This window comes from Argiope bruennichi, chromosome 7, assembly GCF_947563725.1.
Source record: "Argiope bruennichi chromosome 7, qqArgBrue1.1, whole genome shotgun sequence".
In the NCBI taxonomy this organism is placed as follows: Eukaryota; Metazoa; Arthropoda; class Arachnida; order Araneae; family Araneidae; genus Argiope; species Argiope bruennichi.
The window spans coordinates 17,835,576-17,862,685 of record NC_079157.1 but is presented as its reverse complement, the minus strand read 5'-3'; the positions used below and the strand labels follow the sequence as shown (position 1 = coordinate 17,862,685).

At 28.8% G+C, this 27,110-nt stretch overlaps 1 long non-coding RNA gene across 2 annotated transcripts; it reads left to right on the top strand.

Annotated features, from left to right (window-relative positions):
• The first annotated feature begins 6,501 nt into the window (after window positions 1-6,501).
• LOC129976092 (uncharacterized) lies at window positions 6,502-27,110 on the top strand. 2 transcript variants are annotated; one of them, XR_008785086.1, is made up of 4 exons: window positions 6,502-6,726; window positions 19,171-19,238; window positions 21,728-21,904; window positions 26,340-27,110. It is a non-coding gene; the product is annotated as an uncharacterized LOC129976092 (long non-coding RNA). The 2 variants fall into 2 exon arrangements; XR_008785085.1 differs by lacking the exon at window positions 21,728-21,904.

Here is a 27,110-nt window from a genome sequence, read left to right as displayed (position 1 = left end):
ACAAGTAAAAATTTAGATAGTTGTATTGATTTATTTTATTAAAAACATGGTCCATACTTGAAAGAATTATGAGAGTTAAAAGAAGTCGTGACTTCTTAAGAATAATTTACAAAAAAAATATGAAGCATAATCCAGCAGTATATGATTAATTTTTTAAAAAATAATTAAAATTTCACAGATTAAAACATTGGGGATTGTTAAATAATAAATTGGCTCTACAAATGTTTTATGAATTGCAGGCATCTTTAAAAGAGATGTTTTTAAGAATTCAATTTGAAGAAGCACTGTTCTAGATTAGAGAATTAAGAAGAAATAAGGTTAATTTAGGCCTTCGAAAGACATTATCAATTTCAGTGGTAAGAAAATAACTAAAATATGAATTTGTTGCATTGTTTTTATACTTTTTTTTTTGGGTATGGTCACTCTGCTACATCTATTTAAAATCCTTTACATTGTAAAAAGTGCCGGCGTCCTGGCATAGGGGTAGCGCGTCTTCCCCGTGATCTGGGCGTCCCGGTTTGGGCATGGTTGTTCTATCTGTGAGATGTGTGAATGTGCCCTCCTGTAAAAAGGGGTTGTGCAAGCGAATGAATGATGCGTGAGTGGCAAAGTCGTACTCTTGGCCCTAGTTGGCGCTGCTATAAAAAATAAGAGATGTTCCCCCTCAGGCTTAAATCGCTGTCTTCGTAACAGCGGGCTTGTCAGTGGCAAGTGCCATAAGAAACAAACAAACAACATTGTAAAAAGTAATTTGATGCATACTTATTCACCAAATAAAGAACTTGTTTATTGCTCTGAAAAATAAAAAATACTCATAGTTTTCAGTGGATTTTCCTTGAAAAATTACATCTTTTTATCACTTTGTATATATTTCTAACAAGCAAAATTAAAAATGTCAACATGATGCACTGTCCTGAACAGTGCCCCAAAAGAGACAACCGTGTGCAAAGGGTTAAATTTCTAATTGTTTTTAAGATAAATTATCTTTTTAAAGATCTAACTACCAAAAGAAATTTGTAATTAAAAAATAATTGATTCTTAAGATTTTAATGCACTTGATTTTACCGAGACAATTATATTGGCTAAAAAAAATTTTAATGTGAAATGACGAACTTACATTTTATAATTCTGTGATTTTCCTAATATGAAATATGATATTCTTAAATTTATGTAATGTAATGATAAAAGAAACAAAACGCTCAGTAACAATGCATTTTCTAGTTTATTAATAAAAATGTATCAAAGGGAGTAAGCACTTGACACCTGTTATGCAAAATACAATAACTGAACAAACTCTGTAAAAATTCTTTTTTAAAAGTGATAAATACTTGAGTATTCAATACAAGAATGGAATTCCACTTAATTTCCAAAAGATATATCCCATAACTTAAAAATATAACATTTTAGTTTGTGTTCTTTACTGTTTCTCTCAATTATTTCTCAAATTACATTTAATAACTAGAGAAATATATGGCAGTTAAACATCCAGATGAACCAGTAAGGTACAGTAATGATTTCTTGACATTTTATAAAGATATAAAATGACAATATAATTTCAAAGCTCAACATTTCTTTTAATCACTCATGAAAATGATATAAAATTAAGAAGACAAAATAACAGATAAAATTCACTTTGATTTAATACACTGATGAAAAAACTACTACAAAATAAGTAAAAAATTTATAGTGTAAATTATCAGTAATAAGAGACAGATGATTATTTCAACTTTAACAATTTTATTTGTATACTGCTTGACAATTTTTAAAAGCAATCTTCAATAAAATGATCTAATGAAGTTTTTGTAAAATCAACATAACAAATTTTTATTAAGTACTACTTTGTTATTTAAAAAAATATTTTTTTTATGTCTGTTTATTTATTGATTGTAAATATTTTTAAAACCATTGTCAAACAACATTATATTGTGTATAAAATTTCCTGCTAAAAAAATTAAAAATAATTTTAAAATTATCTAAAAAATGCTCCAATCTTTTATAAATTAATCAGTAGTAATTATAGTATCAGTTAATACTAAGATTATTTAAATCTTGAAAAAAAATTAGAATAGTTTACAATGGATAAAAACACTCCAAACAAAAATATACACTGATTGGAAAAAGTTTAATATATATTTAAAGGCTGATTATAACATAGACAGTATATAACCAGTGCTTTTATATCATCAATGCATTTAAATTATGATTATGACATCAGACATTTTTGTTTTTCAAACTTATAAAATAGAAAGCTGGCTTTTTAAAAAAGTACCTTCCAGTTTTTGACAGATTTTTATAGCTATTAAAATTTAAACTATATAAATAATAAAAAGCAAACTTTCATGTATAAAAAAATTGTGAAACTATTAAAACTATGAAAGAAAAACACTCATTTGTTCAACATGCTACAAAGCCCAACTCACAAGTAATTATTTTGTTTTGAAACATATACAAAGATAAAATTGATCTCAAATATAATAAAAGAAGTGTATGTAATATATTTGACAAATTATAAATATTGCAAAAATATTTCTCAACTCAGCACAAAAATTGGAACAGAATTTGTTTTAAAAAAAACAATACAGTTTACAGTATCAAAAAATACAATTACAAAATGGAATAAGAACTTACGAACATATCACAATCAATAAATTTCTTACGTTTCTCTAGGATACTAAATATAAAGATATAATTAAACAAAATTACACTTTATATTCCAGTGCACGAAAACAGGAAACAATCACATCATTACATTAAGCAATGAATTTCAAGTGCCTGGCCCAAGGGAAGAAAAAAAAATCACTTGCCTGTCATTTAAAAAAAAGAGAGCGAAATAGTGTCGATACATAAAAATTATTTCTCAAGCAAAACATTAATTTCTTTGACAAAAAATGTAAAAAATACCATCCGCATATCAGTTTGCATACATATTACAATGAATAAAATTGACAGCATTTCATTTTCTAAAAATTTAGAAATAAGGGAAATTACTTGTAAATATGCATTGCCACATAAATGCAAAAACATTCAGAAATATATTCTGAAGGGAAAAAAATATATCACGCAGATCTTTATAACAAAATAATGCACAACACATTTGGAAGACACAAAAATGCTAAAAAAAATAAAACTTCTAAAAAATAAGAAGATGACAATGATAAAATTGACAAAATAATTATACTATTTGAAAATAAAAAATATGAAAATATATATTGCAAAAGAAAGTTTTTTTTTAATATCATAAGCAAATCTTAATTGTCATGGATATAAAAAAATTCAATAAAATGAAAAATCACAAATTTACTTTATCATAAAAAGAACTAAACAAGAAATATAAATGCCAATCAATCTTGGCAAGCTTTATAAATCTCTCTGATAAAAAATAATACATATCTCTCACTATGTTGTCTTCAACATACAGTTTCACCTGCATTTAATAACCTGACATACCAGCAGGAATAAGCCGTAAGCGTAACTTCTCATCAATGGGTTTACATGGCTCATGACCGAGAACAGCAGCCCAAAAATTGTCCTTGTTTGCACATTTATCTGATTGGTTGCAAAGTGACTTAGAAACAGTTTTTGCATTTTCTTCAGTCCACAATAAATTCCCATCACCAGCCTTCTTGTACAAATCTGAGAGAAGGCTATTTTTACGATTAACTTTCACAGCAAATTTGGATGATTTATCAATTGTATCACAGTAATAAACTGTCACATTTTCTGAAGCACATTCCACATTGTCTCTAGAGAATTTGGAAGTTTCCTCACTAGGTTTAACTTGAAACTTTTTACTGAACAAATCAGATACAGATGCATAATCACTAGTAACAGTTTCTGTTTTTAAGTTCTGAAACAGAATACCTTTCGCCCTGACTCTGGCTGCCACCTCTTCCAAGTCTGAATCTGAACAGCTTTCTTCATTCTTCACAGCAAAATTATTAATCTGCAAAAGTTCAGCATTTTTAACATCATCTATCTCATTTGCTAAATCATCATCTGAAGAAGTATCAGCCACTATCTGAGGATTTAAAGATTTCATGTTAGAAATAAGTTCCAATAAGTCACTTGAGGATTTTTTTCCAGTAGCGAAAGGTTGCTGAATTTGTGATGTTTGAGTTTTAACTGTGTCCATACTGCAAGCAGAACCATAAACTGATTTAAAATGCGAAAATTCATCAGTATTATTTGAATCTCTCATTGCTGATTTGCTGTCAATTCCAAAATTTTCTGCAAAAGTTTGAAAATTATACTTGCTAACTTGATTTGATTCATCACAAGTAACTTTCGCCACCTCTTGGTTTTCTCTAGACCTTCTGGAAGCAAGTTCTAACATGCCATGCATTATTGGGTTTTGTACGATAGTAGAGTCACTATAAGATAATACTTCAGACTTCATTATATTTTTGTTGCTTTGATTCTTTTCAGAATCATTAGAGCAATCATGATCACTTTCGCTTGAATTCACAGAAGAATTAACACTAAGTGATTTGAACCTAGATGTAGATTTATCATCTTTTGAAGGATTAACTGATTTGTAATTCAATTCTGAGGAAATGGCAACCCCATTTTGATATACATGCTTCGATTCCTCATCCTTTTTCTGATCATTCTTATATTCGGCATGATAATTCAAGTACGCGATCATGGGATTATTTATTGTACGATATGGAGGACCAGATGCAACAGTATTACCGAGATACTCAAAATCTCGGTATCGAAATATCTGAATACCTTCCAAGTGCATTTCTGCAGGCAATTCATCAGGTTTGTGAGGCACAATATGAAGTTCCTTATCCTTCAGCTTTTGTATGGAATTCAAATATACATCCGTAGCTCTTCGCAATGGTGTCTGCAAAGCTAGTTCCAGTTCTCTTTTTAACAAATGAAGATACATCACGTTCTTAACCAAGACATCCTGGATTTCATGTCTTAAAGGACGCAATGCATGAAAATTCAAACTATCTTTATCCTCACCAAAATTTGCATGACCATACAAATAATCACTTGGAACTTCCAAATAATAACTCAAGCATGCATCCAGAGTATTCACTCGACTATCAATTTTATCTCTCTCAATCATCTGCATCATCACAATGAAATCTGCTACTTGTGTGTCAAAGACATTAACAAGACAAACATTGTATTTGTGATATAAACAATCAGATGCCAAGCGACAATCATGGAGTATTTTCTGTATTTTAGCATCTTCTAAAATAGATTTTAGACCTTTCTGAAATACTTGTTCTCCAAGTGCCAAGATATCAAACAAAAAATTGCAGCATGGAGTTGAAATACAAAGCCAAGTAAGTATACCTGATCGGTTTATTCTAATACCTTCAAGAGATACGCCAATTGCAGCTTGTTCCTTTATGTGTTTGATCGCCAAATTAAATTCTTTGTTGAAGGAATCAATAATTTCGATATCTCGCGGAAGGAACTTTGATAAATGAGGCACTAATTTCATTTCATATTCAGGGAGATATCTGTCGGCACTTTCACCATCTTCAATATCACTGCTTCCGTCGAAATCAAACATTCTTTCAATTCCTGTTTTAGGATAAACTGGTAAAATATCCTTTTTTCCAACATCTCGTTCTTTCAGACTATCAGGTTGACTGATAATTCTGATATTTGACAATTCGGAAAATCCGAAGTTTAAGGTACCCATTCGGCGATCGGGTAATAAAATAACTTTTCCAACAACGACAAGTTCAGCTGCAGGAATAACTTTCCTGAGAAGTCCTTCATATTCTCCTTCAAGAGTATTAAATCGAATATTGCAATTCAATAAATCTAACAGTTTGCTAGCTAACGCCATAGCAATATTAAAAAAAAAATTACTTCCAATTTGAAATTCTAAGAAAAATATAAGCACAAAACACGCTTATTTTAACTGCTTAATTGAAAGCATGGACTTAAAGAAGAAAAAAAAACCGGCGTCGATCACATGGAATTGTTTGGAACACAAGCGTCTGTCCCACAAGCATAGATCTAAGAATCTTAACATTTATTGGTTGTCTAAATCACGTGAGCCAACTGTTAGGTTTGACTATTACTGCCCGTTTGGCAAACAAATTAACTCGCTAATGCATTAAAAAAAAGGAACAAAAAAAATTCCTTTATTTAAAATATTTATTTTAAAATACTTCTATAGCGCAGTGAGTGGGTAAGAGGAATTTTGTTTTTTAAATGATTATAATATTTAGTGAATTGACTAATAACATATTTTTACATAACAAATGGTATCATGTATAAACTACTTTTATTGAAAAAAAATTATATCGTTTTTATTTGGTAAAGGTTTTATTTGGTCAATAAATAGAATATATATATATATATATATATATTTCAAATAAATACCACCTAACCTGCAGGGCCGACCATCTGGGGGAGGGGATGAATGCTATGCACTGGGTTCGGGATTGTGGGAGCCCAGTCACGAAAAGCACTTCCACTTCTCAACTCAACTCCTGGAATTTCTAAAAACAAATTTGGAACTTTTTTTGGCGATATGTGGTGTTACAACTCCGTATCAGATGCTTATAATAAAAATCCTGTGTATAATTCTGTAAATTATTTCAACTAACTAAATGTCTTAGTTTTTTTAGATTGGTTCTCTTCAGTGTTGATGACTGATTGATTTAATTTAATAGCAACTCGCATTAATGTCGATTCGTACGTTCGATGTGACTTCATATTAGCGCGAAAAGAGCGATTGCAGGCGAAGTGACTAATCCCTGTTTATTATCATTGCTCCTCAGTTTTCGATTGCCACGTAATTTGGCGTCCTTACAGGGACGCTGGCATTGAGTCATAATATATGTTTCGATAACTGGAAAAAGGATTTAGTTGGAACTCTTGCTATTTAAATATTTATCTGGCTCATTAAATAAACATTTGAAATATATTGAAAGAAAATTATACGAATATTTTGAATATCTAATGAGAATATATATCCTCTTTGGATTTAAACAGTAAGCGAACATTGATGAAATAGAAGAGAGTATTTTAAAAACGATATTACTTAAGAAATTGCTCTATTAATAAAGTTGCTGAATATATTTGATATAATTTGGATTAGAGTAGTTTGATACAATTTTAGAGGATTTAATAATGATCAAGAATGGTTAAATTTATTCGATTCTGTTAATTATGAATTGTGTATTTCTTTATGAATAGAATTTATTGAATTGAATATTACATTTTATTCTTGAAAATAAGACTGTATGTTGTATTGAGTATCTATTGACAGTTTTATTAGCATTTCAGTTAGTATATTAACCTTAAAAATAGAAACATTAATTAAACTGAGAGGCTCTTACTTGGCTGTTTTACTAAATTTACTGAAAAATTGGAATTATTTTTGAAAACGAAAGCAGATGATTCAGATTTGTATGTTAGTAACCCGAGTCAGTTAACAGAGAAATATTTGAAAATTCAAAACGTTGATAAAGATATATTTGATTTAATCAAGAGGGATCGTACGTGTACCGAGAGAAGCATATGTGACGAAGTCGAAAGTTCCGAATCTCATGAAGATAAATTAATATATCTTAAAATGAAATTAGAACGCTGCATAAATAGATCTGACAGCGAAATTGATGCACCTTCAGTTAGTGAAAAAAGAAATTTTAATTTCTCCAAGATTAAATTGTAAAAATTTGATGGCACTTTAAAGAACTGGTTATCTTTCTGGGGATTATTTAAAAAAATAGATTCAGATTCTGATATTTCGAATGAAGATAAATATCAGTACTTGATACAGTCAACCCTTAAAGGTTCAAGAGCTAGAGAGGTAGTTGAGTAGGCTGTAAACTATGTTTAAGCCATCGAATGGTTAAAAGCGCATTTCGGAAGAGAGGATGTCTTGATGGAGATCTATGTAAGGGAACTTTTGAGCTTGGTATTAAATAATGAACATAAACTTCCGCTAATTAAATTGTATGGTAGAATAGAAACTCAGCTAAGATCTTTGCAGATGCTGGGTGTAACAAGTGTTAAATATGCATCCATGATATACCCTTTGGTCAAGTCGTGTTTGGGAACGACATTTGTCTTCAATAACATTTAAATCAGATGAGAAATTTAACAAGTTCGAAACGTTAACAAAATTACTTGGAAATGAAAATGAGAGTGAAGAGTAAATTAACTTAGCCAAAAGTGGGTTTGGGCAAAAACATAAGAACAAGAAAAATCAAGCAATTAAGTCTTATTTTAATCTTAATAAAAATATTACCACGGTCATTGTTTATAATTCGTTTTTTTTTAATACATCAAATCATCAGACAGTATTTTTTTAATAAATTCAAACAGAATTTTTTTAATAATCGAATATAAAAAATTTTTAAACCAGCCACAAGTTATGAACTTTGTTTCAGGAGCATAAGCTTGAAAAAAATCTTCATCCTTCACATTACCAAGCATTGTTGATAAGTTAAGTTCTAAGTTTTTAAAATGTTAATTTTTCTGAAAGTATATTCATTTATACTACTTTCAACAGGGGTGTTTGTGCTCCGGGGAAACCCCGGAATTCCGGGGATTTTGAACTTCGATACCCGGAAATTCCGGGGATCGTCGTTCAAAAGGAAGTAGGAATAATAATGAATTATTTATTTTGATCTGGGTAATTTTGTTTGCTTTCAAAGCAGAAAACGCAAGGTCAGTGTGTGTGGTGAAAACTTTTCCTTTCTTTCTCCAAAGGCAGTGATAATGCGTGAAAAGCGGGAAAAAACTTCTTTTTTGTTCTTTCCTTATTGCGAGTTATGACTCATTCCCCCGGTTCTCGGACATTCTCTTCTGGATTCTTTTCGGCAAGTAGGCGCGGCAGAAAAAAAAAGGGAGAGACTTCGTTCAACCAGTGTGCGATAACGTGACTCTGGGTTCAAAGGTCTTATCTCTCCTGGCGTGGCGCCAATAAGTAGAGAAGGGGGATTTTTCGCTGTATTAGCTATTTGTTATTGATCGCTTCGCAACTTTTTTTTCTCTGCTGTGTAAAATTTTCGTTTCATTTATTGATGCGCGTGTAAATTTTTCGTTTCGCTTATTGAAATATTTTTTTATTTATGTACGCAAGAGAATTTCACTTTGAAATTTCAGCATATGAAACAGAAATTACCCCTTAAAAATTCATATCTAATTAGTTTTACAGCATTAGATCCAGAGCTAAGAGGTAAAACCAGTACAATATTAGCTTTTGAAAAATTATCATCTTTTATGTCCCATATTTTTAGTGATAATGAAAAGTCAAAAGTAGAAGCTGAAATAAGGTTATACCAGAGTGATATTGATATCACCAAAGAAATGCTCTACACATCTGATGAAAGTGGAAATCAAGTCAAGTGTATAATTGATAAATATTGGTCTAAAGTTTTTAATTTAAAAGATGATTTCACAAATGATTATAAGTATCCTACATTGGCTAAATTGGTCAAAGCCTGCCTTAGCTGCTTCCATAGCCCATTAGTGGAAAGTGCATTCAACTTAATGGATACACTTGTCACTGACTATAGAACCTCTCTTAAGATTGATTCCCTAGATGCAGTGCAGACTATTAAATATGATTTAATGGCTTCTAAAGAAACCTCAAGTGAAAAATATGGCTCAAAAAATCCAATGACTGATCCAATTCACAAAGATCTCTTACTGAATATGAACAGAAGTTGGAAAACATATCAAGAGGACTTAAAAACATGTATTTCAGATGAGTCACCTATAAAAGTCTCTGAAAAACCTTCTACATTAGCAGAAAAGCAAACTGCTTCTACCTCTGCATGTGCAGTTCTCGAGGAAATTTCTTCAACTGTAAATGAGGAAAATAAAAGTCAACCTTCCTGCAATTATGAAGTTCACCACAAAAGAAAGACAAGCCCACAAACATCAGAAAATAAAAAAAAAGAAGCAGAAATTAGATAATTTTTTTTAAAAGAATTAATTCAGGTAATTTAAAATATTTGCATAAAATGTAGTAGTTTATATGTTTGAAAATTTATGGCTATTAATTTTGCAAAAAAAAAGTAATTCATTGAACTTTTATAATTAGGTCATTTAGTACTTCATAATTGTAATTTTTCATTTCCCCCCCCCCTTCTCGAAACTCTAAAATGCCGGTAGTAAGTCCGTAAAAGTTTCCGGGGATTTTTTGGGGTCCCACAAACACCCTTGTTTCAAGAAAAGTATTTTTGGGACAAGATTTCAACACCAAGGACTGTAAATTACTTTGTAGCTGAATGCGTTGTAATTTACCCTAGTAGACTCGCCCTCCCTTTTTTTGCAGTTTTTTGATAGGCGCGATTCATCTGGATCATGAACTTTAATTTACTTTTTTTCTCATAAATTTAATGTAAATGTCATAGTTGAAATCTAAATAAAAAACTCATTTGCAATTTTAAAGGGAAAACACTTTAATTCTACTTTTACAGATGAAAGTTTAAATTAAAGCATAACTTAAAATTTAAATTCAAAAGAACATAAACACACTATATGTGTAAAATACTTTTTGAAGGATATTTATAAAACTCTGTTGATGTTTCATTTTCTATCTGCTTTCTATTTTTTTTTTTTTTTTTTTTTTTTTTTTTGGCAAAATATCCAGTTTTTGGCTATATATCCCTGAGTATTTTCCCATCCCTCATCCCTGGTTAGGTGCTTCCTACCTGTTTTATTATTGTGATTAAACTGAGTATATTGTCAAAAATTCACTAATACAAGATTTAAAAAATAATGTTTTGTACACAACGCAGTAGATTATTTAATGATTAAATAACTGTAATCCACAAATTTTTTTTGTAACAAATATAAAGTTAAAATCTGTAATTTTTGCAACTTTTATATTAGGCTAATATCTTCTTTCATTAACTTTGCAACCTTTTTTATTTACAGAATACATTGCCACAACAAAATTTGTATTCGTTCCTAAACACTAATGAATTAATTTCATCACTGTAATATGAATGATTGTTTATCTTTTATGTTTTGTTCAATCAGCTTGATTTAAGTTAGAAATAAACCGAAGACTAAATAATTGAAAATAAAGAGAATATCTAAATTTTTCTGAGTAGTTAATTGTGATATCAAATTATTTTTACAGTTAGCACTTAAAAAATCATTTTTCTAAATTTATGTTAATGTTGTTTTGCTTATTTTTAAAAAATAAAGATGACTTAGATCATTAAGTTTTTGTTTTATGTCTTTTACTTATAAAGTGTGTTATTTAAAATCAGTAAGTTATTTAATTATGACTACAGATATGAATTTCTGTTAGTTAATCATTTTAAGTTATTTAAAAATTATAAGTTGTGCAATTTACAAGAATTTAGCATGCATTTACTTAATTTATTGTTTTTTTTTATGTTACATATTATGAAACTTGAGTAATGATATCAAATTACCTCTTCATTCATAATGTAACTTATGCATTTCTAAAAAATTTATATGATCTGTTTATGAAATGCATCACAGGAAAAAATTTGTAAACTGCAAAAACATCAGTTACGGAGACAAGAAATTGCGATTTAAAAAATAGACATTAATAAAGAGAAATTTAAGATTCATTTTTCTCACTCACTAGATAGCAAAACTGTTTTTAACAACAACAAAAAAAAAACAATAAACACATTTACATACATTACAACATTTTTCCGTATGCTCAACGAAATACGATTCAACTGAACCAGGAAAACTGCTGTATATGTATTGAGCTACAACTCAACATTTAAAAAACTACTACACTTATCCCAGGTGTCCCTCTTGCTCAAACGTTCTTATTTGTGAAAAGTACGGTTTGTGATGGACTCGCTCATCCCATAGGGATAAATGTTGCGATTGAGACACTAGTAATCTTGGCTGAAAACAGCTCACAATGAAGAAAATCTTGCTTGCAGGCATAAACAGAAAACTTTCCACAAAAGAGTAGATGGTGTTTGCCCATCTGGATAAAGAAGTGTCTAGGAGATGCTACAAAAATCTTGCTCTGAGGGAAAATGAAGGGAAAAAGTTGTGAGGGGAAATTCTTCAGAATAGTAGCTTTAGCTTATTATGCCTATCACCTTACACCTTAAGAGCGAGATAGTTGGGTCCATTATTTATTGACATCTGAAAAATTACTTTGAACCTATTTTTTGATTAGGTTTAAATATGATTGTTGTTTGAAGTGAAAATATTTTGAATGTACTTTCGATTCATATTTATATTTTGTAAATGCATACAATCCATTATAAGAAGCCTTAATAATTTAGTATTAGTGATTTGAAATATTTTCATTTTGAAATTTGAAAACAATTCAAATTCAAATCTCAATCAATTACAAATATAATTATTTTGTGATTATATGGATGTTAGAATTGCAAGCTGTACACACGATTTAAATAGTCTGAATCTTGTATGACTCATCACATATTTCTGTTTGTGTAACTGTCCATGTCATTTAAGCAGATATAGGATTAAATGTTAGTTCTAACTAATATTGATCTGTATTAATAATATAACTTCTTATGAAATTTTTCATGTGATTTTTTTCCCCCAGATCATTAAGCATGTGAGTTATATGTAGAAAGTCCCTACTTTATGTACCTGAAATATTGTCCCATATATTTTTAGGAAGTTTACATATGTTGATAATAAATTTAATACACAACTATTTCTATGATTTATAAAAAGCATTTCATTGATAATTGATATAAAAGATTATCGTCAGTTGTGTAAATAAATTCTACATCAAACTGGGAATTGAATGTATGTCTTGCATTCAGTGAGTAAAAAACCTTACTTTTGATTTCTTAAGATTTTAAAACTGTATTTGTTTATAAAATATTATTATGGAATGTATCCAAGGTTTTTTTTTTTTTTCTTTCCCCCTTACTGAAGCCTAATGGCCTTTTATTATTGGATTCTTCCCTTGTAAAATTTTTTAAGAACTCCTTTTTTTCATTTGTTATAAATAAAAAATAAAATTGTTTATTAAATAATCCTTTATATTGAATGGTAATGCATGTTTAAAATTATGGATCTTGTTTTTCTGTAACAGTTATGAATAACAAAAGCACTGCAAATGTTTATACGTTCGGAAAGAAAATATTCATATAATAATATACCTTATGTATTTCATGATATCTGAGGATTTTTTAAAGACAAATCGTACTTCATTAATATAAAGATTTATATTTAATGATTATTAATTGATTTCCATCATATCATGAAATGAAAATTTATTTGTGTGTACATATAATAAATCATGCTCCATTGTTAAAATTTGACTGCACATATTTTTGGTGTGTGACTGATTTAATTCAAATGCCAACTTCTCTTATACAATGAAATTATTAAAAAGATCAGTTATATATATATGTAATGATATTTTAACTCTAATTTAAATTTAATTATTTTTCAAGATTTTATCTTAATTTAGCCCATAGTAACTTCATTCTAAAATATTCTCTTATTTCGTGATCCAATTCCACTGTCTCTACTTAATTAATTCAAGAGAAGCTTTGTTAAATTGTTGAATCAACTAAAATCTAACTTTCCCACACTACGCATGAAGAGATAACATACCGCTGATCAAGCAAATTCTTTTTTAAAATCTCTCTATGTTTCCCCTACTAAGCTTTTTCCTCATTCCTCTCTGTGTTGTTCTGTGTGCTCATTGCTTGTACATATGCTTGCTTCTTTAAAATGAAATAAAACGACATCACAAAATTAAAAGTATCTTCACTGTCTTCAAACTGCATCATGCTTCACAACAAATAATAGTACATATATATATTGGTAAGAAATTGAAAAATGTAAAACTTTTAGACAGTATCAAGTTCAATAAAATAATCAGATTTCTGGTATGAATAAAGTAGTTAAAATTCAATAATTTTTAAAATACACATCTTTGTATAAATATTCTGCTTTGCATAAATATCAAAGCATATTTAATTTTAGAATAGAGAAATGGAGTTGCTATAACTCTGTTGTAATCTGTCTACTGAATAAATTTACTGTATTTATAGACTTTTAAATTACAAGTCATAATAATATTTGGTATGTTTAGTCACGATCATTTTTATATATTAATGCTATTTATGCTTGTATTACGATAGGAATTAATCCATTGTAGATTTCATACATAGGAAATTTTATTTTGTATAAAAAAGCATTTTAACACAATTCTGTAACTTAATATTTCACGACCATTCTACTCATAACTTCAGCATCAAATTTATTAAAATATTTGCTGTGTTTAATTTACATACTTTTACTTTATTTACAATATATATACTCGTGATATTTTGCATTACCAGTTTCACTTACAATCTGTTTTAAATATCTCTTTGGAGCCAACATTAAAAAATCTGAACTTGTACATAATAAAAAACAAAATATGTAATTATTTAACATCAGATTATCAGTATCAATTAACTGGCATCAAATTGACATTGATTTAATTAAAAAGATTTCTATTCATAGATTCAATAATTTATTTTAAATACTTACACAAAATATTGCTCCAATTGCATTTTATAAAGTACTGTCATTTTTTTATTGCAAAGATGTCAGACCCATATACTAGCCTGGCCAAAATAAGAATGCTTATACAAGAGAGAAAAAAAAGGTTTCTTTTTGAAAATGTTGGCCCATTTCAAAAATGTCATATTAAAAAAGACAAACTAATATCATTGCTCCCTTCCTTGCATGAGGCATCTTCAATTACCCTCATATCTATTTCAGGAAACACATTGTCAATGGTATTAATTTGAAAATGACATAAGGTAATTCTGGATCTGACAGAGACCTTACTTCATGCCAAGTGAAAATAATTGTTCATATCTATAAGTACTTCAAAACAGGAAAATAATTCAATTTTCAAACCTATTTGAGAAATGTACATTCTATATCTATGGAGAAAATTAAGAGAAATGCAATAAAACTATATTTCCAAGGATTTTAAAACCTCAAACTTGTTTCATATGCAACTCTCAGTTATTATTATTTTCCTATATATTTTTGATGCCATGCAGTTTCTTCTGAAATTGATCTGGTAAGGAGTTTAATTAAGAATTTTAAAAATAACAGTAAAAACATTTTATTTACAAATTTATTATATACTGTTATGGCTACTGAGCCATTAACTTTTTTACTGTGTCTCTGAGAAATAAGAAATGAGATAATTTAAAAATAAATTATTTGTTCACATTTTTTCCCCTGAAATTTCTAAAATCACTCAGTAATGGAATTCACAAACTTGTATGATAAATATATTCTTGTATACTTCTGAAAATTCTCATCAAAAGTGTTTTATGTATACAATGCAATTAAGATTATTCTCATCATTATTACTACCATTGCCTTTGCTGTATACAAAAATTACTATTTTTAATGTTTTGTATTTTTTAACAGGGTTTCTCATCCTGAGTGTTGAAAGAAATTATAAATAAATGAGTAAATATATATATATATATGTAATCTAATTTCTTAGGGATTTTATTAAAATTTTATGTCACAAATATAAACAGTTTTACAAGACAGTTTTCAATAGATGTGTTTATGAAAATATATTTTCTAAAATATTTGTTATTTTAATAAAGTATTCAGAAATTTTCTCGTAATATTTCACCTTTTTTATTTCATGCTACACCAATTAAATTACTGTTGTACATCTAAAATTTAATGACATTATATAGAAATAAGCAAATATTAAAAAGAATGAATCTTTTTAAAATAAAATTTTTAATATTTCCTTATTTTTGTATAATGCATTTTAAAGGAGGGAATAATTTGTTCACAGTAAATATATTTCTGGACATTAAAATCCCAGAGGGATGTTTTTAAATTTTGACCCTGAAACTTATTACTACGACAGATTTAAATTTATAAACAATGGATATTGAGCAATTAAATAAATCTACATAAATACTAATTTTTATCTTAATTGAAGTTGTTAACATAATTTGAATAGGAGTGGTGATTTTTTTGCCATTCTTCTTTGAAATCTTACTTCTACATTTCAAGTAGCAAAACACGTGCTAATATAAATCTTTAAATAAGGTATTGTTTAGATTCTTAAATTAAAAAAAAAAAAAATCACCTCTAATATCATAAAAATTCCTTTTTTATTGGTTCTTTTATAATATGCAACTAATTATCATTTGATTTTTATTTACTAAATATTTTTTTTTTTCCTTTTAATGTGTATATTTATATACTGTTTTAACTTACATAATAAATTATTTTACTGTCAGGAAAGGGGGAAGCACAAAATGTATAATTTTTGATCCATTTTTTTAAAGAATAATCTCTACTCTAATAATAATAAAGATGAATGCATGTGTATTGACTCTCTTTAGACCAGATCGTTTGATTTATAGTATCAAATTTGGGACATAATTCAAATTAAATAGAACCAATATCCTGAAAACCAGCCTTGTTGGCAAAAGCAGCTAATATATAATGAAGTTAAGTTTTAAATTTTAATATATAATTTTTTTATTGGCTATATTTCTATATTAAACTTTGATGAACAAAATTACGGTTTTTGGCCTTTATATTTTCTTCAACTAACACTAGTTATTTAGATGTGCTTGATTTTACAATTACAAATTCTTATTATATCTTAATATTTTAGAATTCTAAATATTAATCTTAATGATTTACACATTTTGTCAGCAAATAAAAATATTAAAAATTATTTTATTAATAAAAATTTGTATTTACATTTCAAATCATAACATTTCAGTTACATATATATATATATATATATATATATATATATATATATATATATATATATATATATATATATATATATATATATATATATATATATATATATATATTTCATATACAACAAAAGTTTAGTAAAATTTTAAAGAAAAAGGAACCATGTTTTGATCAGGAAAATAAATGTTATTTCAAATTCTTAGTTTTTCAGAATTCTTTTAATATAGAACATTTTCAAAAATATTTTTCAATAAACAATTATATATATTTCCAATTATTAAATCATAAGCAAATTAAGATTACATAGTAATTATTAACTTTTGTTCTCATTAGGCATTAATTAGACTCTCATTTTAATAAATTTATTTAAAAAGACTGAATTCAAAAATTTAAAAAAAAAGGTAAAAAGAATCATCAAATTGTGTTTGAACTAAAATGCATTCTTATTGCAGGATAAGCGTTAACTGTTTCATAAGCATTAATTGAATAATAACTGATTTAACAATAATTTAATAATGTGATAGTCAAATGAAACATGAAATGTTTGAATGATGCAGTTATCAAGGCTAAATATACATGTATTCAAAACTCTTTAATATTATCTTTTAATTTTTTCTGTAAAATGATAATATGAATAACTTAAAATAAATTCAAATGTCATTTCATTGGAATTTAACATAGTTCATTTCAATTATACAACTGAGATATATGCATCTTAATATAAAAATTTATTTTTCATTGATGAGATCAAATCATCAATTTCATGTGTATAAATATTTCTTATAATTACATTAACAGATCTAAGTATTTAATAGCACCAAATACCCAAATATTTTTAAACTTGAAATGTTTAAAAAATATTACGTAAAATGCATATTGTCGCTGAAATATATATAACAATAAATTAATCAAATCATATTTTTCTCTAAACAAATAGAAAAACTTTCAATTGATTCTTAATCTATATACTTATAATAATGTGTGTGTGTTGGTGCTCTACAGGCCAGGTCATTTGACATACAGCTACCAAATTTGGTACATGTGTACCTTAGAGGTCGGGAATGGGGGGCACCTGGGATCCCTTTTTTTGAAATTTTAATTAGAATTTTAATTATTAATTAAAAACTAACTTTCCCGCCAAAGTGAAATTTTATTTGGGACAAATGGAAGCCAGCTACAGTTATAAAAAATGATTTATGATGTTTTTAATTGATGGGAGAAAAACATTCAGAAGCAAAATTCTGTACAAAATGTTGAATGTATAGTGTTGAAAGGATGAATGAATAAAATATTAACAAAAATACAAAAGCAACTTTTTGAATTTGGATAATGCTGTACTAGACTTTAAAAAATATTATTTTAATAAATTTATTGGTTTTATTAATATTCTTTCCGGTAAAATGTGATCAAATATTAAAAAAATTCTGAAGAATAATTTAAAGAATCATTTTGTAGGAGCTTGAATGCACAAATCGGTAGCATTATATTATTTATATTTCAGTTATAAAGGAATGTTTTAGGAAATAAGCAGTTGTCTTTATTATTCAGCCTTTACAAGGAAAAATAATTGAATAAAAAATTTTTTATTCATATTAATTGCTAAACTTTCCCAAATTTTTTACTATTTTAAACAACATGATTCGAAAATATATTGAAATTTATTATTTTGCAATAAATATGCAAATATAAACATAATTTTCGAATTGGTATTTAGTCATTATTATCTTTCCTAACAGTGAACCTTTAAAAAAACATGAAATTTTCTTAGAACAATGTTACAATACTTATAACTAATTGCTTCGCCTACATGCATTGGAACAATCTAAATCTTTTTTTTCTTGTATACTTCCGATTATGATGGAAGATGCTTAAAAATTTATATCTGGGAATTTCTCATTATTCAGAATCATTTAAAAGACGAAAAACTGAAGATTGGAATAGGAAAATTTGAAGAGTTTGCAAATGTAAATATATAGATGAATATAAAAACATTTTAAATATTTTTAAAGATGGCATATTCCAAGTTGAATGACAGGTTTTGAATTTCGCCTTTATAGATTACGAACAATAAGAAGTACTTGGATACTTTTTTGACGGACTATATGTTGCAGAAGATTTTCTTTTCACTAATTTTTACCATGTAAACCAGTATATTACGTGTGGATTTTTCTATTAATTCTTGTTAATTTTTAAATTTGTTATTGAAACCTAACGATTCTTATTAATTTAATCTTGATATGTGCGTAATTTGAATTAATAAAGCAAGATTAACTTTTCTAGTTTAACTATAAGGATCATATAATAAAAAATAATTATTATGAATATTAAAAAGGCAAAATTGATAATGTATAAAAAATTTTAATATTATGTATAAAAAAATTAAAAAGTTCTGCAATTTGATTCCTTTATCTACGGTGGTAAGCACCTTTGCAGGGGCCTGTTGTCTTACTATGTTCTAAAATTTTTTTACAGTTGTTACCTGAAGTGGTGCGAGGAGACTGACGTACGCAGCATGTAAATCATGGTAATTTTGTATAAAGGTATGTGAATTTTAATTCTTTAGAAGCAAGAATAATGGAAATAGTTGTTTTAGAGAAAAATATATGCAATAAATTACGTAATTTTCATATATATGAGAACAAAATTTTTTTTAAGTAATGTAAAAGGAGCTATCTCAATGCCGTTGGCTTCATAAATGTGACTAAATATTTAATGGCCAAAATTGTGGGAACCTTTTTTGGGGGTAAAACTCCCCGCATTTTTGATATTTGTTGACTCATAAGTTGTGCATCAATTTCAAGATCGTTTAAACAAGAAATTTATAAAATAATTTTTGTAATTGGATGTTTGTATTGGAAAAACAGTGTTAAAGAAGTAAAAAGGAAACATAGAAATAATGACATAAGCAAAAAGTCTTACTTATGACAGTTAATTCTTATTTGGGTAATCTTTAGCACCAATTACGAATTTGGAATGTCGCCCCTTTTAGTTCATCAATGTTTTTAGTTCTCAGCTGCTGTGATGTGAATTATTATTTCATTAATTGCGTTTTAATAGCTAGATTACTTCTGTGTAACAAGTTTCCTTGTTTGCTTCATAGATTTTCGATTTGGATAAAGCTGCGAAATACGATTGTCTTGAAGTCAGTTTTTACATACAATCGCTATATAACATAGTTGATTCCTTATAAATATAAATTCTTCATAATCTAGACCACATACAGAAGGCGTACTACATTAAACTCAGCTATTTTTCAGGAATATCTCAACAGAATGTAATTCTACAACAAATTTCTTTACTTTAGCTTAAAATTCGATAGTTTAACATTTAAAATAATTCAATTAAATGTATAACCTACTTTTAACATATTTAAAGCGAATTGTTAGTAAAATATTCTATGAGAATTGATTTCTTGATGTGAGATTCGATTGAATTTTTTTTCTATATTTATGTGGGTTTGAGTGTTAATCTCAGAACCAATAATGACAAGAATTTGATCGTTTTAAATATTTTTTAAATTAATAATTAAAGGGACTGACACAATATTTAGGATGAGCACAACACTTAAAATAATGAAAAAGTAAGGCTGGCTGCCTTTTACACAAATTAAAACATCACAACATCATAAAGCGTTCATTTTTCGTACTGCGTGAAGTTTTTCCAACTCTCTCCCTCTGGTGGGGAAAAGCGAGCACCATCACGTGCGTGTTGCCATCACTTGCAGCTAAATCTATCCCACACGGCCGTTCTGCATGCCAGACGTCCACGGCTGAGTTGAAGATATGTAGGCAACAATGCTGAAATGGAAAAAGAAAAAAAAAAAAAAAAGAGCAGAAAAAGGAAAAAGATTTTTAAAAAAAATTTTTAATGGTGAATGCTTAAACTGAGCACCATTTCTTCATTTTATCCGTAGCAGTTGACGTTATGATCGGACTTTCGTGAACTCCTATCTTCTTGACATCATATCGATCGTTAGGATTGATCTTAATAATTTTGTAATGTTCAAAATATCTTGGGCGCAACTTTAGACCGGTACCAAATTGAGTACGCTGTAGAGCCACCGTGTCGCTGAGCTTATATTTACAGGCAGGTTTACGTCTTTTATTGTATTGATGTTTATTTTCCTGCTGTATATTCAAGATGTTTCCTTTGGCTTCGACACGTAATTTTTCTTTGTCATGAATAATGTGTTCATAATGTTCCTTTTCAAGTAGGGTTTTGATCTCGATATCCTCTTTTTGTTTCATTTGAATACAATTAAAAGTTCAAAAGGTGTAAATTTTGTACTACGTGTTGTAGTGCTGTTTAAAACTCGTTGTAACCGTGGTACATATTTAAACCATTTGTCCGGTTTATTAATAGACAATTTGGTTAGAACAGGAATTAATGTACCGTGGAACCTTTCAACCTGTCCGTTGCCACGTGGCACTCCGATAGTGATTTGAATATGTTCAATTTGACTGTTCTTCACAAAAATTTTGAAATTCCATTGAAGTAAAAGAACTGCCTTTATCAGTAATTATTTTCAAAGGGTTTCCAAATGTGGTCTGTTGTAATATCCATTTGTCCAAAGCATCTTTAGTTGAAGGAGATTTAACTGGATAAATCCATACAAATTTTGAAAAAGCATCAATAACAGTAAAAATATATTTATAACACTTTTTAGGGGATGGTAAGGATCCTAAAAAATCACAATGATAACAATCAAGGGGTTTATCACCTTTCGGAATAGGATGAAGCAGTCCTTCTTGTTTACCGCTTTTTCTAGAGGAGAGTATGCAAGGTATACAATCAGAAATAATTTCTTCGGTAAGCTTTGTAAGGTTAGGGATGTAAAAGTCTCGAGAAACAATTGCTTCAGTTTTTTGAGACGCAAAATGACCTTGTGAGTGTGCATTCTTGATTATTTCTGTCTACATCATTTGTGGAACCACCCAAAGTTCGCTACCTTTGTGTAATTTGTATAAAATGTCATGTGTAAGAAAATAATCGGCAATTGGTTGGGTGCTCATCATGTTTTACATTTCAGAAATAAATTTATCGTTTTCTTGGACAATTTTGATCTTTTGTGTGACATTATTTGGAGAGATCACAAGAACAGGATAACGACTAAGGGCATCCATATGTTTAATCTGTTTACCTGGCCTGTGACAAACTTCATAATTAAATTCTTCAAGCATCAACGCCCATCGAGCAATTTTTGGAGGTAGATCTTTTTTATTCATTGTTTTTTGGAATGTATCACAATCTGTCATTATCTTAAATTTTGTACCTAGCAAGTGAAATTTCCTTGATTGGCGAATCAATTACGGAAATAAATTCTTCAATAACTTTTTCTTCGTCTGGTTTCTTATGTACATCTAAATCTTTAATATATTTTTTTTTCAAATTTAGGAAATACTTGTAGTTTTTTTTAAATAATATTGTTCATAAAACATGCAATCCAGCTTCAAAAGTGCGAATGAGATCCATCATGACGATAATTGTTTTATTTGTGCCTTGAAGCTTTATGTTCAATTCATTGAAATGTTGACATATATCTATAAAAAACAAATTTTGAGAGCCACATAACATCCAACAACTGTGGATATTGTTGAACTTTCCTCTCTTTTTGCATAAACAGTCTGATTTCTTCCAAGCAGTCAACAAATTCTTGAAATACGTTCCCGTGGCTCAATCAGCGAACATTATTATACATTAGTCAATTATTATACACCTAGTTGACTTCATCCAACAAAGATTATTTTTGTGACAAACGCCATTACATTATCAAGAGATGTTAAATCACTCTTCGAACACAAGACTTGTTGAATAAGGCAGTGAAGTTTCGAATTCAAAAATCGAATGTCCTACGTCTGTTTGAAATAAACTAATGAAACTTTTTTTTTTTTTTTTTTTTTTTTTGCCCACTATATTTGGAGCACTATCAGTTACTGATACAATTCTTTTCAAATCAATTTCTTTCTCAGCAAGCGAATTTTTAACAGCCGTACAAATAACTGTGCTCATTTTAAAATAGAATGGAAACACTCGCGTTTGTTCATAATACTTCATAGTGAACTTTGTTATTTTGAACTGAAATGCAAACCGTTTTGATCGGCGGCGTGCCCAAAATATTGTGCCGTGTGCCATCAACGGCACGCGTACCAATGGTTCGTTATCCCTGGTCTATACAGAGCCTATAATCTCCGTTTTTCTTTTCAGATAAAACAATTGGGGAAGCATAGTCAGAGCAACTATGTTTAATGATTCCGTCATTCAACCATTCCTGGATTTGGTTTTCTACAACTTTCTATTCTGCGAAGGGGAGTTTACGTGAACATTGAGCAACTGGGATTTCATCATTTAATAAAATAGTCATTTTAAGTTCCATATCCTTAATTTTGTGAGGTTTGCAATTATCTATTACGTTTTTAAATATGTCACGAATTTTGTGATTAATTATGTGAGAAAGATCAACAGCAGATGTTGAATCCTCATATACATTAGCGGTAGCAATTAACGTGTCATCCGTGTGCTTGTTACATAGGCCTGCCCTGTTTACCAAATGTAAACTCTGTTTGTTGCAAAAAGATAATCCATGACAATAATGGCATCAAGGGGAATTGAAGTATCGCTAACAATATGAATTTTGCAGGGAGTATTGTGTCTTCAATTGTAATAAAATCTTGAAAAAATCCAGTGCTGTGTACTTTGTCTCGGCCAATTCCTGAAAATGTTATGTATGAAGGATACAATGGTGGGGATCCAATGCTTCGATATGTTTTGTCGTTAATTATGGTAGCTTGTGAACCGGTTTCACAAAGAGCAGTAAATTGAATTTTGGTAAGAGTTATAGGAATGTGCATAGGATTTGCGGAAATTTGTCCAATTGAGAAATTGGGTGAACAGTTCTATCCGAAGGGGTAGAGGTGTTGCGATTAGATGTTGACATAGAATTGGTAGAATTTTTGGGACAATTAGCATGTATATGGCCGAAGTTTTTGCATCCATAACATTCCTTACCACGTTCTTTATTTGTGCACGAGGTACTTTTGTGACCTTTAAGTCCACATGAGTAACAAGTGGGTTGTAGCTGCGTGACATGTTTGTGGCCAAGCCATGCATCATGTGTGTGATCATCATTTTTCCTATCTACATGTTGTTTAAAAGTTTTTGAAACATAAGAGTTTTTCGTAAATTTTCAATTTTTCTTTAAATTTAGAAATTGATTTACAGCCATATAAAATAATTTTGTTGTTTGAAGAATTAGGAATGCCATTTATGACATAATCAATTAAGGGCGACTCATCAAGAGAGCCTTTATATGCCAAATCTCTCATGGCCAAAAAGTATTCCTGCAAAGTTTCGGTAGGTTTCAACCGTCTAGCTAGCATCAGATTATGTAATTGAAGACCATTAATTTTCTGAGAAAATTTTTCTAACAAGTGTTTTTTCATTTTTTCCCAATTATTAATTCCGCGAATAGGCCTTATTAGAGTTAAAGCTGCACCAATTCAGCATTTCTTCACAAATATGACTTGTGAATTGGATTTTTTATTTGGTATAAGTCAAAAATATCTTCAACATTAGAAATGAGTTTCCACACTATAGTTATCCCGAGACGAAAAAGATTTTATTAACTCGACAATATCTTTCAAGCTAAAAGCAGAAAAAATATTGTTAATTTTTTTGGAATAACTCTCAGAAGTATTCAAGGAAAGGGGAAACTTCTGAGTCAGCCCATCTAAATCAATCGTTCATAGTGTAGTTCTTCCGTAGTGTCAGGAATTTTGTTTTGGCTCCGTTTCAAGGTCATTGTCAGTGCTCAAATCAGAAACTCCTGTTTTCAGCAACGTGAGATCACATAAATTAGTAAGGATAACGTCACAACATTTTTCCAAATCCGTAAAAAATTCTAAATGGAGAATATTACAAATCGGGATTAAATCTTTAAGGGAGAAATCTTTGAATACTTTTCGTTTTGTTTTCTCTAAATTGAAAGGAGTTGGAAATTCCGAAAATTTTCTTCATCTTGATCGATTTTGTCTATTACCATCTTCACTAAAAATGAAACGATGCAGAAGTTTCATGTTATTCCTACTACTAGTCTTTAAGGACTTTGCAGTTTGTGGATGATCGTTAAGAGTAGCCATTATTCTGTGTTTTTAGACAATTTTCACAGAATTATTCAAAAATTTATAACAACTGTGATTACTATACATTCAAAATAAATAATTCAATCAGAATACGCTATCAACAAATTTTAAGAAAATGAAACAATAATATTTTGCTACAATGTATTAATTCGAAATTTCGTTCAAAAAATATTCATTCCAGGAATCTTAAGAAATGAATTCAAATAAGCATCAACCTCATTATAAGCAGCAATATTATTTTAAATATTCTAATAGAAAACTTTTTAATTAATCATCACATACTAATTTTACTAACATACATACACACACTAATACATCTACTAATACATCACATACTAATACAAATTTGTTATGAAATCTTCAAATTATAAATTCGCAATTTTCTTCTAAACAAATTTTTTAATACAACATCAAATAGTAATTCAAAATTTGTTAGATAGTCTTCAAATTAATAATTCAAAATTGTCTTCAAAAATCAAATATCCGTGGAAGAAAACAGAAGAATTAAATTCAGCATCAAAGGAATATCAAATAGGCGATTAACATCAACAAATTTTTTTTCCAAGAACATTTGTTTCTACAACATCAATTATAGAATTTCATTAAATAATTTCATGAATTATTTTTCAATTTTCTTACACTTGTAATTTTCATCAAATTTAAAAATTTGTATTGCATCAAAATTTTAGGTTAAGCATCAATTTTTTTTTTCAAATAAAATCATCAATGAAAGAGTTTTACTCACAGTTTGCCGTTGTAGAAGATACTACTTTCGGTTCGATCATCACTTGCAAATATCCTCAATACTTGCTCCGTGTTCATAATTTGGTGTCATTTCCGTTCGTTAACTTTTTGAAGACATTTGGAATCCTTCAAATGTTGTCTAGGGTATTGAATAAAGTGGCCAAATTCCAACCGACCAGAGCTCCCATGAGGGTTTGAGTGTTAATCTCAAAGCCTATAATGACGAGAATTTGATCGTTTTTAAATATTGTTTAATTAAAAATTAAAGGGACTGGCACAACATTTAGGACGAGTACAACACTTAAAATGCGGAAAAAGTAAGGCTGACTGCCTTTTACACAAATTAAAACATCACAACATTATAAAGCGTTCATTTTTCGTATTGCGTGAACTTCTTTTAACTCCCTCCCTCTAGTGGGGAAAAGCGAGCGCCATCACGTTCACGCCCATGCGTGTTGCCATCGCTTGGGGCTAAATATATAACACATTTATACAAAATTACATTTTTTAACAAACATTTATAACGAAAACGTGAATGTACTATATGTTTTATGTATAATATACATTATGAAAAATAAATTACATGATACGGTGGGTGTTAAAAATATATTGCATACTGCGTTATATACACAATGCATATTATTATAAATTGTAATACATTGTCAAAATATTTTTATTTAATGTTTCTAATCTTTTAATTTTGTTAATTTTGAACGTTTAACTTCAGGTGCAAAGATTAATAAAACTTTCTTTTTTTAGGTTATGGAACTAACGAACAGAGCGAAAATATTGCCTATAAATCAGCAAGATTAAATACATAGAAGTTTGACAATTCCTGCTTGCTTAGGGTTAAATATATGCAGTTAACGCTCCACTTTTCAACAAGGCTTACTATCTGATCCACTCAGTGATTGAGAAGAAAAGTTATGTTGTATATGCAAAGAAAACAAGTAGTTTTCTGAAAAATTAAAAAAATATATTTATTATCGATTTTTGTAAAATATATATCATGCACAATATCAGCATATCTAATAGATACTTCTGCTTAACTTCACAGATACTTATGCTTTAACATGATAAAAACTTTTCATCGGATCTAACTTTTGTTCCAAAAGATTTTCTAAAAAGTATGCTTTAACGAGGCATATTCTAAAACTAGTGAAAGAAACGTCTATCTGTGGATCATACAATATAAAATATTTTCTAATCAATGCACTCAAATTTGGAATATATGCAAGCTTACGAAAGAATTCTGCAAAATGTCTACTAAAGTCTTTTCTACGCAGGAATATGTAATGCCACCAATCTCAACGCATATTAAAGAGAAACCATTTGTTTGTAATGTGTGTGATAAAGTTTATCTCAAAGGAATTTCAAAGACACATTTAAGGACGCATACGAAAGAGAAACCATATGTTTGTGAGATTTGCAGTAAAACGTTTTCTGGAAGCGGAAATTTGAAGAAACATTTAAGGACTCATACGAAAGAGAAACCGTATGTTTGTGAGGTTTGCAGTAAAGCGTTTTCTG